This window comes from Ictidomys tridecemlineatus, chromosome 12 (assembly GCF_052094955.1).
Source record: "Ictidomys tridecemlineatus isolate mIctTri1 chromosome 12, mIctTri1.hap1, whole genome shotgun sequence".
Classification (NCBI taxonomy): domain Eukaryota; kingdom Metazoa; phylum Chordata; class Mammalia; order Rodentia; family Sciuridae; genus Ictidomys; species Ictidomys tridecemlineatus.
Genome location: NC_135488.1, coordinates 90,409,979 through 90,425,394, shown reverse-complemented (window position 1 = coordinate 90,425,394; position 15,416 = coordinate 90,409,979). Strand labels below are relative to the sequence as shown.

The 15,416-nt window shown below is 40.9% G+C and overlaps 1 long non-coding RNA gene and 1 other non-coding gene across 2 annotated transcripts in view; one reads left to right on the top strand and one right to left on the bottom strand.

The window, feature by feature from the left end:
* The window catches only part of LOC120884894 (uncharacterized), a 193,760-nt gene that overhangs the window by 57,069 nt on the left and 121,275 nt on the right, over positions 1–15,416 (top strand). Inside the window, exon 3 of the long non-coding RNA XR_005727305.2 lies at positions 11,079–11,520. This is a non-coding gene — a long non-coding RNA (uncharacterized LOC120884894). The remainder of the gene's footprint in view (positions 1–11,078; positions 11,521–15,416) is intronic.
* Trnas-uga (transfer RNA serine (anticodon UGA)) lies at positions 260–332 on the bottom strand. The gene has a single exon. It is a non-coding gene; the product is annotated as a tRNA-Ser (tRNA).

Sequence of the window (15,416 nt, the reverse complement as noted above, 5' to 3'; positions counted from 1 at the left end):
AGGTTTAACATTTATTCTAATTCAATTTTCTTTCATCAATGAAAATTATTAAAAAAAATACTATCCAAAACTAAGTTATTCTCATCTCAGTCAAATGAACATTCTGAAAAGAGATCAATGCCATTGCTATGTTTTTTTACATTTCTTCCTAAATCTTATTTACTTTGGCTTTTGGTTAGCTCTTGGGACAGAGAGGCAAATGTTTAACTTTTGTGACTTTAGACTAATTACTGACATAATGGAATTTTTTTTTTTTTTTTGGTGGTGCTAGGGATTGAACCTAGGGCCTTGTGCATTCAAAGCAAGTACTCTACCAACTGAGCTACATCCCCAGACCTGGGTTTTAATTTTTATTTCATCCTGAGACTCAGACAAAGGGGAATTTGGGGTTAATGGAAAGGGGAATAACTTAAACCCAGGGTCAACCCTACTGAACTATGTCTTTTATATGCATGCTCTTATTTAATCCTTTCATGACCCTATTAAGTAGCTATTATTATTATTATTATTATTGTTATTATTATTATTATTAATTCTACTGTACAGCTACAGATACTGAGGTGCAGAGAGTAACTCGACCAAAATTATAGTAGAAATAGGATTGAGTCTGATCTACAGGATTTTAAAGTCTGGATTTCAGCATTACGTTATACGGCAGTTAGACTGAGAAGCCGTCTTTCTTTTTTGCAGTGGTGCAGATCAAACACAGGCCCCTTTGCATGCTAATCATGTGCTCTACCACGGAGCTATATCCTCAGCCCCTTGAATGTTTTCTTAAACTACATTAAAGAAATGCTTCCGAGAACGAAAAGGTAATTCCGTCTTTGGCTAAATGTTAATTACACACCTACTAGAATTTTGTGGAGGCGCTAGATGACTCTCTGAGAAAGTAAGAAAGAAAAAGAAAAAAAGAGAGAGAAACAAGGAAGGAGGGAAGGAAAAAATAACAGAGCAGTTCTTTCCAGGTGAGGCAAACAAGAGGAGGGGCCAATAGGCAAAGAGCCCCTCACCATTGATTGAGTGCCAACCTTGCATATGACCTACACCTTCACCAAGGATATGCCTGGTCCTTGCCCTGGTCCCTGCAGCACCAACTTTCACTCTCCGGAAGCTCAGTGTCTAGCAAAGTTCTCATTATCAGTATGAGTAGGACTGGGAGAGAGAGAAACCAAACAGTGATTTGAACAGGGCAAGTTCAATATAAAGAATTATTAACTAGTGGTCCACTGTTGAGAAACTTCCGAGCACATGAAGAGAAAGCATATGACAAGTGAAATCAAGGAGTTTTGACCTTCAGGATGAGTGAGGACTTTGTTTTTCCCTTAGGGCTTTGCCTGAGTGAGCATGACTTGCCCTATTTATTAGGCAACATTAGACTCTGCAGCATTTCCTTTCAGATCACCCCAGGCATTTAGGCTATTTAAAAAATCTAAATAACATCTCAAACTAACATTCCGAGAGAGAAATGTTTTAGTCTGTCTTTTCCCAGAACAGTCTTTAGGTCTTGGAGGGAGTGTAAACAGGCTGGGTGATGGTCGATGTACTGAATCTGGAGATTTATGGGAACCCAGAGGTTTTGGCAAGGGTACATATAAATCTCAAGGAAAATTTAAATATAATTCGATAATATACAAACTACACAGTAGAGTTTGAATGTGGGTTGAATCACGACAGCTGTTTGTTATCTCTCATTTTAGCTACAGTAACAGGATTGTTTAAACAAATATTCTTCCTTTCTAGAATTTTCAAAGTATTTAATATGTGCATGATGATTAATCTCCATCTCCAGAATAAATTCCCAAAAGGAGAGACAACACAGAAGCGTTTTAAATTGCAACAACATGGCAAAGAGCAAAGAAGGAACGTGCCAATTCCTCAGTTTGGGGGCCCATTCTCTCTGGAGAATTCTAAATAACAATGGCCATCCTGTTGAATATCGAAGCCAGGACAGGATGACCCAGAGAACATAGACCCAAACATTTGGAAAGTACATTAACAAGGCCTAAGGTACCCCAGCAATTAAGGGATTCTACTACACCTCGTATTATGCAGTGGTAAATCTTGAATATTTCAAGAAAAATTTATTCTGTCCTCTGAAAGGGCTAAATCCTTATTCTCAGAATCCCATCCCTATTATACTAGTTCAAGGAAAGTTCTGAATATTTTCCTTTTCATTGAGCATTAATGTGTACTTTTGGCCTCTGTAGTTGACCTATACAGTTAAGGAGTGAGGCTGGATCAATGACTGTCAACCTAGGTGCACTTTAGTATCATGCAAGGAACTTTAAAATAATACCTAAGCTGGGCATGGTGGTGCATGTACCAGCTACTTGGGAGATTGAGGCAGGAGGATCACAAATTTGAATCCAGTTTCAGCAACTTACCGTATCTCAAAATAAAAAAAGTAAAAGGCTGGGGATGTAGCTCAGTGGTAAAGTGTCCCTGGGTTCAATCCCCAATCCAAAAAAAAAAAAAAAAGAAAAACAAAAACAAAAACAAAATCTAAAACCCATACTCCACTTTAGGCTAACAGAAATTGTTGATAGATGGGCCTAGAGTGTTAGTATTAAAAAACAAAAGAAAACATACCCTGCTCCCTGCCCCCCTCTCCCAAGACCTTCCCAGTTGGTATGGCTTGGCTAGTGTATCCCCCCAAGGGTTCAGTTGTTGAAGTCAGTCTTTCCTGCTGCAATATTGGGAGGTAGTGGGACTTTTAAAAGGTGGGGTCTAGTGGGTTCTTAGATCCTTAGGGCACATTGTCCTCTGAAGGGATCAAAGTAGTTCTCCTGGGACCCCTGTGATGTGGAGAGAGGGAGTTGTTTTAAGTGTGAGACTGAACCAAGAATCTCTCCGGCTTCCTATTTGGAGTTGTGATCTCTTCCTCTCACTTGCTGTTAGTCAGCTTTTTGTTATTGGGTTAAAATACCTGAGACAGGATTTATTTTGGTTCATGGTTTCGGTCTATGGTCAATTGGCTTCAATGTAGAAACATCATGGGAGTGGTGGAGCCAAAGCTGGAAGGGCTTGGGAACAAAACACAGTCCCCAAGGGTATTTCCCTCCATCTAGATTTTACTTCCTACATGCCAGGTTTCTGTTCTCGCGACTAAAAGGCTCAGGGGTCACTCCAGTTAAACTGGGCTAACTGGGCTGCACAAAATAACCACACAAGAGACACAAATACCTTTTTCTTTGGGGTCGCTGTGACGGCTCCTCTGACCTTAAGGGTCCGCAGAAAGAGAGAGAGAGGGCAAGAGCACGCGCTGACCCCCTTTATTGAGGGAAGCTATTCAAATGAGGCAAGGGGTCAGGTTTCAGGGGGCTGAGTATCTTCATGATGTCCACTGTCAGCAGGTTGACTGACACCTGGGTAGGCCACACCCAAGGGCACAGTAAGAGAAGGGGACACGCACAAGGCACTTCCATGAAAGATTCTATCCTAAACAGGGCAAGGGGTTATATTACAGAGGAACAGGTGAGCCTAGTTTCACCCACAAGGCTGTAGCAAGACACACCCATGCACGAGACACCGACCCTCGAACTCAAGAAGGGTGGGGAAAGCTCTGCCACATTTTTTCGACTGATCACCTCAGCACCCAGCCGGGGAGTGTAACCCAGTCACGTGTAAGGTTGGTCTCCCACACCTACAGTTTCCATTACCACACAACAGTCAATTCAGATTCTGAATTTCTCAGTGAATGAATCCACTGATGAAGTTAGCACCTCATAATCTAATCACCTCTGAACACTGCTTCACTGGGGCCCAAGCCTTCAACACATGAGCCTTTGGGGGAGATTGCAGATCCAAACCAATAACAGACATAACACTCCTTGCATTGTGATACCATGTCCCATTAGGTCCTCATCAGAGTCCAAACCAATGCATTCACCTCTCTCTTGGGCTTTGAACTTCCACAACTGTGAGTTAAATAAGCCTCTTTTCTTTACAAAGTTATCCTGACTCAGGTATTTCTTTATAGCAAAAAGATGAATACCTCAAGTGAAGTGAATGTACAGTTAGTGCTGAAAATCTCTTCTTGTTCCAGTACTTGATGCATTGATACATTATGGCATCCCTGTGCATAAATCTGTGTGCACATTTAAAAAGTTGTTTGTAGGGGCTGTGGGTGTGATTCAGTAGTAGAGCATATGCTGTATGCAAGGCCCTAGCTTTGACCCCCAGTTAAAAAAAAAAAAGAAACAAAAAAGAACAGTGTTTCTAGTAAGGAAAAACTCACTAATAGTCTCATTGTATGTGAACATTTATGCACACTTAGACTAAAATGGAAGTACACAAAAATGAAAATAACTCTATAAGGGTACAGGGATGAAGGGACTTTTCCTTTAAAGTTTCTGAAATATTATTTTCATAATTAAAAAGATTAATTATGAGCTCTTCCCTGCTCTCCATTTTTGCACTTTTGGGTGAAGCGTTGTTTTTCAGAAGGCTGTTGTAGCCTGACTTGTGAATATGATCAAAACATCACTGTCATTTGGTTAGATCTTGATTTCTCAAATAATTTTCAGTCTCTGTGCTCTGAAAGGGTGTTTCATGAAAGAAGTTGAAAGTTCCATGTGGGTATCCACATTCTCATCACTGAGGGCCTAATATAAAGTGGTCATTCAGTGTATATTCAATTACAGTGACTAAACATATCTATGACTCAGTTCTGAAACCCAGTCTTAAATACATAGGCCATGGATAATATTCACCAACCCTGGCCTTTATACATATTCATTTAATGTCTGCCTTTATTAGGGAGTTATTAATGTGTTAAAGATATTTGTGGGAAAAAATTAAAGTGAGATACATTCTATTTGTATTTATTCCTATTTGAAAAGCAAATTCATTTTTAGAGTACTCTTGATAAAATCTCTTAATAAAGGAAATTCTTCTTTAAAAATAAGTCTTTTGTTTTCAATGTAATACAATGTTTCTCTTGTTGAATGGACTTTAGCCATTGATGGGCTATGTAAATAATCAAATTCAGAGAAAAATAATATAAAGCAAGGTTCATAAAAGGCTAAATTTATCCCTTAGTAATAGTACCTTGGTGTTCTTTCATTAATGAAAAGAGATGGCAGTGATTCATTCTCACCCTTATCTGGTTCCTTAGTGATCAGCAACCCATCCTAAAGATTCTTGGAAGGGTTTGGTTTGTAGTCTGGATGGAATAGATGAGGGACTGGTGAGCTTTTTCTTTAAAGGGCAAATAGTAAATAGTTTAGGGTTTACTATTCAACACGGTTACTGTAGCATTATTGTAGCTGTTATGGTTTGGATATGGTTTGGAAAAGCTCATGTGTGAGACATTGCAGGAATGTTCAGAGGTGAAATGTTAAGATTAAGAGCTGTAACCCAACCAGTGGATTATCCATTTGATAGATTAATAACTTGAATGGATTATTAAGTGGTAACTACTGGCAGGTGAGGGGTAGAAGGAGGAAGTAGGGGGTCACCAGGAGTGTGCCCTTGGGGATTCTATCTCATCCCCCTGGCTCCTCCCTCTGTCTCTCTCTCTGAATCCTGGCCCCATGAATTGAATAGCTTCCCTCTGCCATGCCCTTCTGCTGTGGAGTTCTGCTTCCCTCTGGCCTAGAGCATGGAATCAGCTGACCATGGACTGAGACCTCTGAAATTGAGACCCAAATAACCTTTTTCTCTTTGAAGTTGTTCTTGTCAATTATTTTGGTAATGGAGATGAAAAGCTGATGAACATAGCAATTGTAGACCACATGTATTTGAATGAATGCGACTGGTCCAATCTTTTATAAGCAGGGAACGGAGTGGATTTGGCTTATGGGCAATGGTGTGCCTAGTCTGAATGGCACAAACTGAACAGGGTGTTAAGCTGGTTCTCAGGTTGCAATTGAAGGGTGTCAGCTAGGAAGGAATTTTAACTCCGTCTAAAGAAGGCAGTGTGTGTTAGGGTTCTACATGAACAAGTAGGTCCACTATGTTAGGAAAAGTCATAAGAAAATATAAATAATATTGAGTGGTAATATCAGTCTTTATTAACTGATGTTTACTGGGGACTTAATACTTCACATGTTTAATCTCATGTAATCTTTATGATAACCTTGAACTCGGTATTATTATATTCCCACTTTGTAGATGATGAAATTGAGGCATGGAGAGGTTACATAAATGTTTCAAAGACATACAGCTAGTAAGTATTAGAGCTAAGAACCTAGATAGGCTGACTTTGGAGACTGCTTTTCCAACTATGATGCATTAGTACCTTCCCACAAAGGGCAGAGCCAGGTCTAAAGTCATCATAGTTGGGAGAAATAAAAAATTATCTGTATTAGATGCTGTAGTATCTGTTCAGGTCAGAGAGGTTCACCATGCTGCAGATGGGCCAGGAATAGTGCCCTGGGTGTACACTGTGGGGAGAAAATTCTCTAGAGTCTCTTCTGTTTCTACATTTCTTCATCATTTGGTTTAGGATTACTTTTTCAAGAATGTTTGCATATTGAACAACCTTCCAAGACAGAGTTAATATCTCCCTCTGGAACAGAGAAAAAGTTTGCTTATTGCAGAGTGTAATGAAGACAATGTCTCCATTTAGGGCAAAGTTGGGCACGTTGGCTTGCAGTCCACTGGGGATCTTCAGCTGTGATGGAACGTCCTGTTTGTGTAGTATTTAACACTGCCGCTCTGTTACCCCTTTGGGACTCGAAGGGCAAGAGAAATGGATATTAACATGACTCTCATATTTCTTGCTATGTTGAGGGTAATCAAATTGTTTATCTTTGGTCTAGGAGTCTCATGTCTTCTGCTAGCATCCACAAATCTGTGGCGGGTAAACTTTTTATCAGGGAAGCAAGGGAAGATCTCAGAACTTTCACAGTGCTTGACATTCACAGACACAACAGGTCATGAAGGCTGTTCTGAAGGTCAAGGCTGAACACGCCTGGCTTGGCTTTGGGTCCTTTTTAATTATGGATGAATGAGGGCCAGAGGCCTATACTAAAGTTGGAGTGAGGCAAGTCTCTGCAGGAATCGTAGTTCTTGATTACATGACAAGCAGAAGGCTCTGTTTCTCTGAGGAGTTCTAAAACTGGCCACATGGAACTAAAGATGCACTGTTGATTCATTGGAATAATTTTTCATGAACCATAGCTGTAACACAAATATTAAATTCCAGTAATCTGGGCTGGGGATGTGGCTCAAGCGGTAGTGCGCTCGCCTGGCATGCGTGCGCCCTGGGTTCGATCCTCAGCACCACATACCAACAAAGATGTTGTGTCCGCCGAGAACTGAAAAATAAATATTAAAAAAAAAAATTAAAAAAAATTCCAGTAATCTAATACAGCATAGTGGTCTTCAGACCTAACTGCTTATCAGAAACTCATGGTAATATTAAAACAACAATAAAACAGATTCTAGAGTACCATATCATATATGATGAACCTGAATCTCTGGGGGTGAGGCTGAGAAATCAGTATTTTACAAAGGTTTCTGAGATTATTTAGATGCAGTTAATCCTTGTACTGTTCTGATGTTAAGGATTGAATTCTACTGCAGACAAATTCTGCTCTTCTGTATCTAGATTTCTTTATATGTTACACAAGAACTATGCTATTCAATATGGTAGCAACTAGCCACATGTGTCTATTTAAAATAAAATCATTCAAAGGATAAGGCCCCAAATAAAATATGTGGAAAATGGCAGAGAAAATAATGGGAAATAGAAATGGAAATTATGAAGAATAGCAGTAATAAAGAGAGAAAAATAATTACAAGACCCGAAGCTCTCTGTTCTAGACTTATAAATTGTTAATATACCCTCAATTCTTATTTTAACATGTCTTTACATTTAAATATACTAAATGAAAATAAAATAAATACAAATCTAAATTTAAATTTAAAACTGAGTCCCCATTGCATTATTTTATGTCAAGTATTTACTAACTGCATATGGCCAGTGGTCATAGTATCAGATGCAGAGCATTCCCTTCATCTCAGAAAGTTCTGCTATATAGAGCTGCTCTATATAATATATAATATAACATCTTACAGTACTAGAAAGGAAGGATACTACCAAAGATTCAGGAGTCAACCCACATAAGCTTCCATTGGCCAAAGTAGGGATAATTTGAGCACTAATTGGAATAATAACTGCAATGGATTGATATACATTATTTAAATCTATGAGTTCATAATCATATTAAAATAAAATTTATTGGTGACTAGAGAACTAGTATCTAGAACTAGGATACTAGAGAACCAAGTCATTATTTTGAAAATGGAAAATAAAGGGTTATTGACATCGAATCAATACTGTTCATCAAGGAAAGGCTGGATGAATGCTTAAGATAGTATTGAGATGCACAGAAGACTCATTATTAGTATGTCCCAAGACTGAGCACCTGCTTCCCTTTGCCCAATTCAAGAACATATTCTTCTGTTGGCTTTTCTTCCTTCCTTCTTTCATTCCCCATATGCCACAACCTCTAGATAAGGCTGTGCTTTGGCTCGTGGTAGGAACTGGGGTTAGGACCGTATTCTACAATCTAACATCACCTGGCATATGGATTTGGCTGTTTGGTTCAGATTCTACTCCTGGGCGGGCCTGACCTTTCCAGAGGTGCAGGTGGGACTTAAAGTCAAAGAGATGGAAAGGAGAGATAGTTGAGGAAAATTGAATATAAACCTGCATTCTAAGAAGATTTTCCAGGTAATTTGTAAGTTTAAAACTAAACAATTCCACTCCAGAGGAAGGGGTACTTATCTGGCTCAGGAACATTTTAAAAGAGAGATGAGATCTTAATTCCAAAGGTCAATGGGAAACCCATTTGGGTAAGGGGAACACACACACACAGTTACATGGGGAGTTGGAAGAGGAACAGTGAGATTGAATGCGGGTGAAAACACTTGAAATCCTTAATAGGAAAAATGGATAATATGCATCATATGGTGCAGAGTATAAAATGCATAATATGGTGCCAGGTATAATAACTAGTACATGGAGTGTGTACAGGGTGTACCTGGGTTATTATACTCTGCAGCACACACTTCAAATAATGTTTGAGTAGGAAGACAACACCCCAAATCAACAAAAATCTGCCTCCACATCATTGTGGACCCAGAGCAGGTTCTCATCAAAGTGACTGTTAAATACTGAATCCAAGGCATTCATTGGGGGCAGGGGGTGTGTTTGTGGGGGAGGCAGAATCAGCCTTGGCAGTCCACCATTTCCCTCTGTGTGCATTGGCCTTCTCCATACCTCTCCCCAAGCTTCTTTTATTGTTCCCCTTTAACTCACTACCCACCTCTCCTATGCAAAAATTCTCAGTTACAGCCATGATGCATTGGTAGATGTTTAATAACAGGCTCTCCAGAAAAAAATGTCAAGCTCTGATTTGTAGCGTTTGCCAATTCCCATTGTATAAGTACTCCCACCATGGCTGATTGTATTCTGCCACTGTGACGTTGCTGAACATTGAGCTGGGAGAAGGTCCAGGCTGGCTCCAGTTTATCATTGGAATGAGCTGGAGAAAAGGCAAGAGAGAAAACAAAGGATGGAAAGGATATCCTAGATTGGCAGATAGACTTCCCAGAAGTGAGATGCTGTTAGCGGATGACCTGGAGGGCTTCCTTTACTTCATTCATTGTGATTCAGAAACACAGCTACCCCTTCATTTGCAAAGCGACTCCCCAGTGAGCTTCCTTGGTCTCCTTGGCCATGTGTTACAGACTTGGCCATCATCCAATCTACGGTTTATTTCATAGCAACAATGTCATCGAGAACTTGTTTATTGTGGCTTTAAAACAATCCGAACAGAGAAAAAGTTTTAGGACAGCATGAGTGACGTGCATTCCATATTTATCGAAGCTTCTTCCATAAACATAATGGAGGCTCGGGAATGCTCCCACCTACCTTATGGACACACCGCACCCTCTTCCCCTGTTGGGTGTGGTGCTGCACCCTGCTTCTCCGGCATTAGTTCAAGTCTTCACCTGGTTTTCTTGGACATTATCCAAGAGCTACATACTTGCCTTCCCCGAGAGATCTCTAACTGGCACAGAACTCCCTACCTTTGGGCTTATTTGCAAATAATACACATCTAACTTGCCACAGGAACTGGCAAAAAGTTTAGGTCAGTGCCCTGGCTACAAGCAATGTCTTGGGGCTCACATTGGCTCTCTAAGGGCCTGTTCCCTTAGAGAACATCTCCACTGGGTACTAGGAGCTTTGTATCATTGATTCTGTTTGCTGCAGTTCTGGGTCAGAGGCACCATCCTCTGGTCACCCTTACCTATGAAGCCCATCCCTGAATTTCCCCTAACTGCTCTGGTTGCTCACCTTTTGCTTTTTGTGGGAAAGCATCCAGTGCTAGGAATCCAGCTGGCTGCAGTCAACCTAGATTAATGCATTTTAACCTGCATGAAAAAATTTTTGTGTAACCTTCTTTTGGGTGTTTCATTTGATTCATGGTGACTTACAGGAAGGAAACACTTCCTAGTCTAGCAAGTTAAAAGTGTTCAATTTTACTGTCCTGGTGTCTGTTTAAAATATAACAGCTTGGTTAGTCAGGTGAATGTACCTTCATCTTTAAGTTTAGGATTTGGTTCCTTTTCTTTCTTTTGGTACCAGGGATTGAACCCAGCAGTGCTGTACCACTGGGCTACATCTCCAGCTATACTTTTTATTTTGAGACAGGCTCTCGATAAGTTGCTTCGACCTTGCTAAATTGCAGAGACTGTCCTTGAACTTGTGATCCTCCTGTCTCAGCCTCCCAAGTAGCTGGGATTATAGGCATGTGTCACTATGCCCAGCTATGACTTGGCTTTTATTGCTTCTGAAATAGAGACAGAAGTAGTGGAAGTTCCCTTTTTTTCCAACTGTCAGAACTGGGGCCTCTACTCTAAGAATCACTTCTTTTCTAGTCACTGAAAGCTGCTGCTAGTTAGGTTTATTCCTTTTAATTCTCATTTCCTTTTCATAAGTTTTCTCCTCCAACACATAAACTCATTGCCTCCCTTCCTTACAAAGGCAGGGTCCATTTACACGCGCTGGCAGAAGCTTTCCAGGTAACAGCTAACTCACAGTGGCTCTTGTGTCTTTCCAGGTTGAGGAAGGCAGCAAGGAAGACCAGAGGTCAGTGAGTCCTTTTCGCCAAATGAAAGCCTTACTCCGCCCTCTGGTCAGTCCATTCCAAGTGGAGACCAGCAGTCTCTGGTCTGAAAAATGCCTTTACTTCAGGCCCAAATCAGACAAAAAGGAAGAACAACTTTTGCTGACAGGCCTCAGAGGACCAGGCTGAGGCATCCTTGACCTTTCTTCTTTCTCTCAGATGTCCAGTGAACTTTTGTCCAATTTGTCCTGTAGTCCTCTACCGATGGCTCCATTCTAAAACGTCTCTCAAGAGTCTGGAAGGTTGCCAATCTGGACACAAAATAGGAGAGTGCCTGAGGGAAGAGATCATTCCACAGTTCTTGGTTGTCAGAAAGTTGAATATCATCAAATGGCTCTGAAAGAAATGATGAAAGGGATCAACGTTGTAAGCAGTGGTAAGATTAGACTGTCCAAGCCACTAAGCTCTAGATGAGACAGGAGCCATAGCAGGGAAAATCCTGCACTGGAATTGGTCATATCGTGAGCAAGGTTTCTGGGGATTTATCAAGAGAGGCCAAGTTGAATGGGCACTAATGAGCTGATGACTCAGATGAGGAACATGTGAAAGCATAGAAACCAATATTGTCCATGGAGGTGGGAACGGGCATTGGGCAACGGGGTGATATTGGCTGACCCCTGTCCCATTGAATAAGTTTTCAAACATGGAACTGGAAATAGGCACTGCAAAAATTTTTTGCTCAGAAGATCTCAGTGCACTCTTAAAACTGCAGAAGCTTCCCATGCCTAGTATGTTGGAGATACTCAGCAAATGCTTTATGGTTTACGACGTAACGGAGCTCATCTCCTGTGGTGGGAGGCTGTGGCAGTAGTCTTTGAAAGAGTGGATGGTGGTACACAAATGTTCAGAGTGTCCCACAGTTGTGTAAAGTGCCCAGTCCATGAATGGGCTGTTCCTCTTCTGGGGCATGGATTCATTCATTCCAAATGGATTAATGTTGGGTGTTCCCTTGACCTAAGAAGAGATAAGACATAGCACAGGGTATTCATATCAATCATGCAGCCATTAACATAAGAAATCAGGGAAGTAGCCATTCTCTCATCCTCCCCATTTCCAAAAATATCTTTCCAACACATTCTCTATTGTTCTGCCCTGTGCCTTAGGTCTTATTTATTTTGCCTTATAAGGCTATTTCAGGGTTTCAAGCTCTCACCATAGGAAGTTTTTCCTGCTGTTCTGCTTGAGTTGCCTTTTGCTTAATTTTAGTTCATTGTGTCAGTAAAGACAGGGGAGGGCTTTATGGGGCAAAAGGCCCAATCATTGTGGGAAGAATGAATCATTCCAAGAATTGTGAGATGGGCTGGAAGGAGAAGGCAGCTGAGGAGCAGGAAGTTGGGGGTGGACGGGTTATTGAGAACAGCATCACAACATGTCTTCTCTCTTCATTATTCCCACTAGGGGGTGCCCAGCATTCCAAATCACTATTATTAGGAAGTTGAGGTTTGATGGGGGCATTTCTTAACAGAAGGTCATTGGCTGACCCAGGATACAATTCCTATATCTATGAGAAGAGATGTATGTGTGTATGTGTGTGTGTGTGTGTGTGTGTGTGTGTGTTTTCAAATGCAAAAGTGCCTCTCAAACTGGGCATGGCATCACATGCCTATAATTCCAGCAACTTGAGAGGCTGTGGCAGGAGGATTGTAAGTTTGAGGCCAGCCTTAGAAATTTGGGAAGGACCTAAGCAATTTAGCAAGACCATATCTCAAAATAAAAAATAAAAAGGGCTGGAGAGGTAGCTCAGTGGTAAAGCACCCCTGAGTTCAATCCCTGGTGCCAAAAATAAAATAAAATAAAAAACGACTCTTTTGAGAACTCTCAATCTGTACAAACCTCTGGCAATAACCAGAATTCTCTAGGACTCACGGATCTTGAAGTCAGTGGCTGGAGTAGCTGAGGACCAGAAAGTCCTCCTGGGCCCAGGAGAAGTGGTGGCATAATGTTTTATTACTGTAGTCAAGAAGTTGTGGGGCTAAGAAATGTGCATAATTGAGGGATTAGTAGAGGCAGGAATAGAGTGAAGAATAAGGATACATTGGTAAGTGGTATTCTGAAGCAGAAAGGGCAAGAAGTATGGAACGAAGACTAGGAGAATGGAGGATATTTTGAGCATCTCAAAACATACAGGACTTCAGAATGGTCACAGCAAAACCATCAAGCAAGAATTTTTTTTTTTTTTTTTTGGTACCATGGATTGAACCAAGGGGCACTTAAAAACTGAGTCATATCCCCATCCCATTTTCATATTTTATTTAGAGACAGGGTATCTCTGAGTTGCGTTGGGCCTGAATAAATTGCTCAGGTTGGCTTTGAACTCATGATTCTCCTGCTTTAGCCTCCTGAGCCACTGGCATTACAGGCATGCACCACCATGTCTGCCTCAGGCATGAATGTTTTTTTTTTTTTTTTCTCAGTACTTTTTATTTATTTATTTTTTTTCTCTTTTCTTTTTTTTTTTTTATTGGTTGTTCACAACATTACAAAGTTCTTGACATATCATATTTCATACATTAGATTGAAGTGGGTTATGAACTCCCAATTTTACCCCAAATGCAGATTGCAGAATCACGTTGGTTATACATCAGGCATGAATGTTTTTGTGGAAAGAACATGGATCTTAGATCTTGACAGATGAATTCAAATCTCAGCTCAAGAATTCAATAGCCATGTGACCCTGGAAACTTGGGCAAGTTATTCAACCTCCTTGATTCTCAATTCTTTCATCTTCAAAACAGGACTAAAAATACTAAGATTTATTGAGAATTTTAAAAATAAGACATACAAAACACTAAGGAAATCGAGTCTCTCCCTTCCCATATTTGCTACTTGGAATGAATAGAGGCGAGAAACATGCTCTTCCTGCTGTGGTTCTTGGACCTCAAGGCCTTGGTGCTCCAGGCCTGCAGTGCTGGTGCAGGAGGGTCCTCCTTGGTGTTTGAGGTTTTCTGCACTGAACAACTTCAGCCAGCATTCAGGGGATGCCTGGGTGGTCCTGCTCCCTCTGATCCTTTGGACTAGCTAGCCTACTTTGTAGGCTTTGGGGCCAGAACTTAGAACCCAGGCCCCAGCTAGATTTTTGGAAGTCCTCAGTTAATCCTTTAATTTGGAGGGATCAAATAGTCTCACCCAAGGTCTCAGAGTGCCACATCCTGGCCTAGACTCCAAGTGCAATGCTCAGTGTTATCACCAGTTCACCCTTGCTAATGTGACAGTGACTCAGTTCCTTACAGTACAGTTTTCCAAAGTATGGATCAGAGAGCACCTGGACCAGCAAAACCAGCTGGGCTTAGCAAAAATGCAGATTCTGGGCCCCCTGGAATCAGATTCTCTCAAGTTTAAAAGCAATTATTTACAAATTTACCAATCCAAGGGAAGAAAATGCCTAAATCTGCCAGAGTGCTACCTTATAGGGGAAAGCTGAGGTTCTTGGGCAGTTTCTCCTTTCTCCTCCTCCTCTTCCTCCTCCTCCTCCTTTCACTTGGAAAACATATTTTTATTTTTGAAGTTTTTTTTTTTAAACTGACACACAAGACTATATTTATAGGGTACTATATGACATTTTGATACATATATCCATCCTATATCCATCAGGACAAGCAGATCTCTCTCTTCAAATATTTAACATTTCTTTGTGGTAAAAATATTGAAAATCCTTTCTAATAACTTTTTTGGAAATATACAGTACATTTTCTATAGTCATCCTACTGTGAGACAGCACACAAGAACTTCTCCTAACTGTAACTCAGCACCCATTGACCAATCTCTCCTCACTCACCCCACCCCAGCCTTTGGTAACCATATTTCTGCTCTCAACATCTATGAAATCACCTTTTAAAACTCCACATACAAGTGAGATCATGCAGCATTTGTCTTCTTATGTTGGCTTATTTCACTTAACATAATGTCCTTCGGTTCCCTTGGTTCCATTGGAGCAGACTTCTCATTGCTTTGGAAATCCTACTTTACTGGTGTTCCTGACCCTGCTATTTATAGAGAGCCAACTCTGCCCCAGTTACTTACTTACTTCGCCTAGAATTTTCAAAGTGTTCACAGGAACAATTGCCGTGAAGGTCACAGGAGACCGTTTCTGTGAACACCTGGTGAGACGAAACCATTTGGAAAGGTCAGTTTGATTTCAGAAGCACAGTGCTAACCCAAGGCAGCAGCTCCTCACTGCCAGCCACCAGCAGAGGTGGCATCTGCAACCTTGAGCAAAGACCATTTATACTGACTGAGGAGAAGCAAGCCTGGGGCTCAGGTGGCACCAAGACA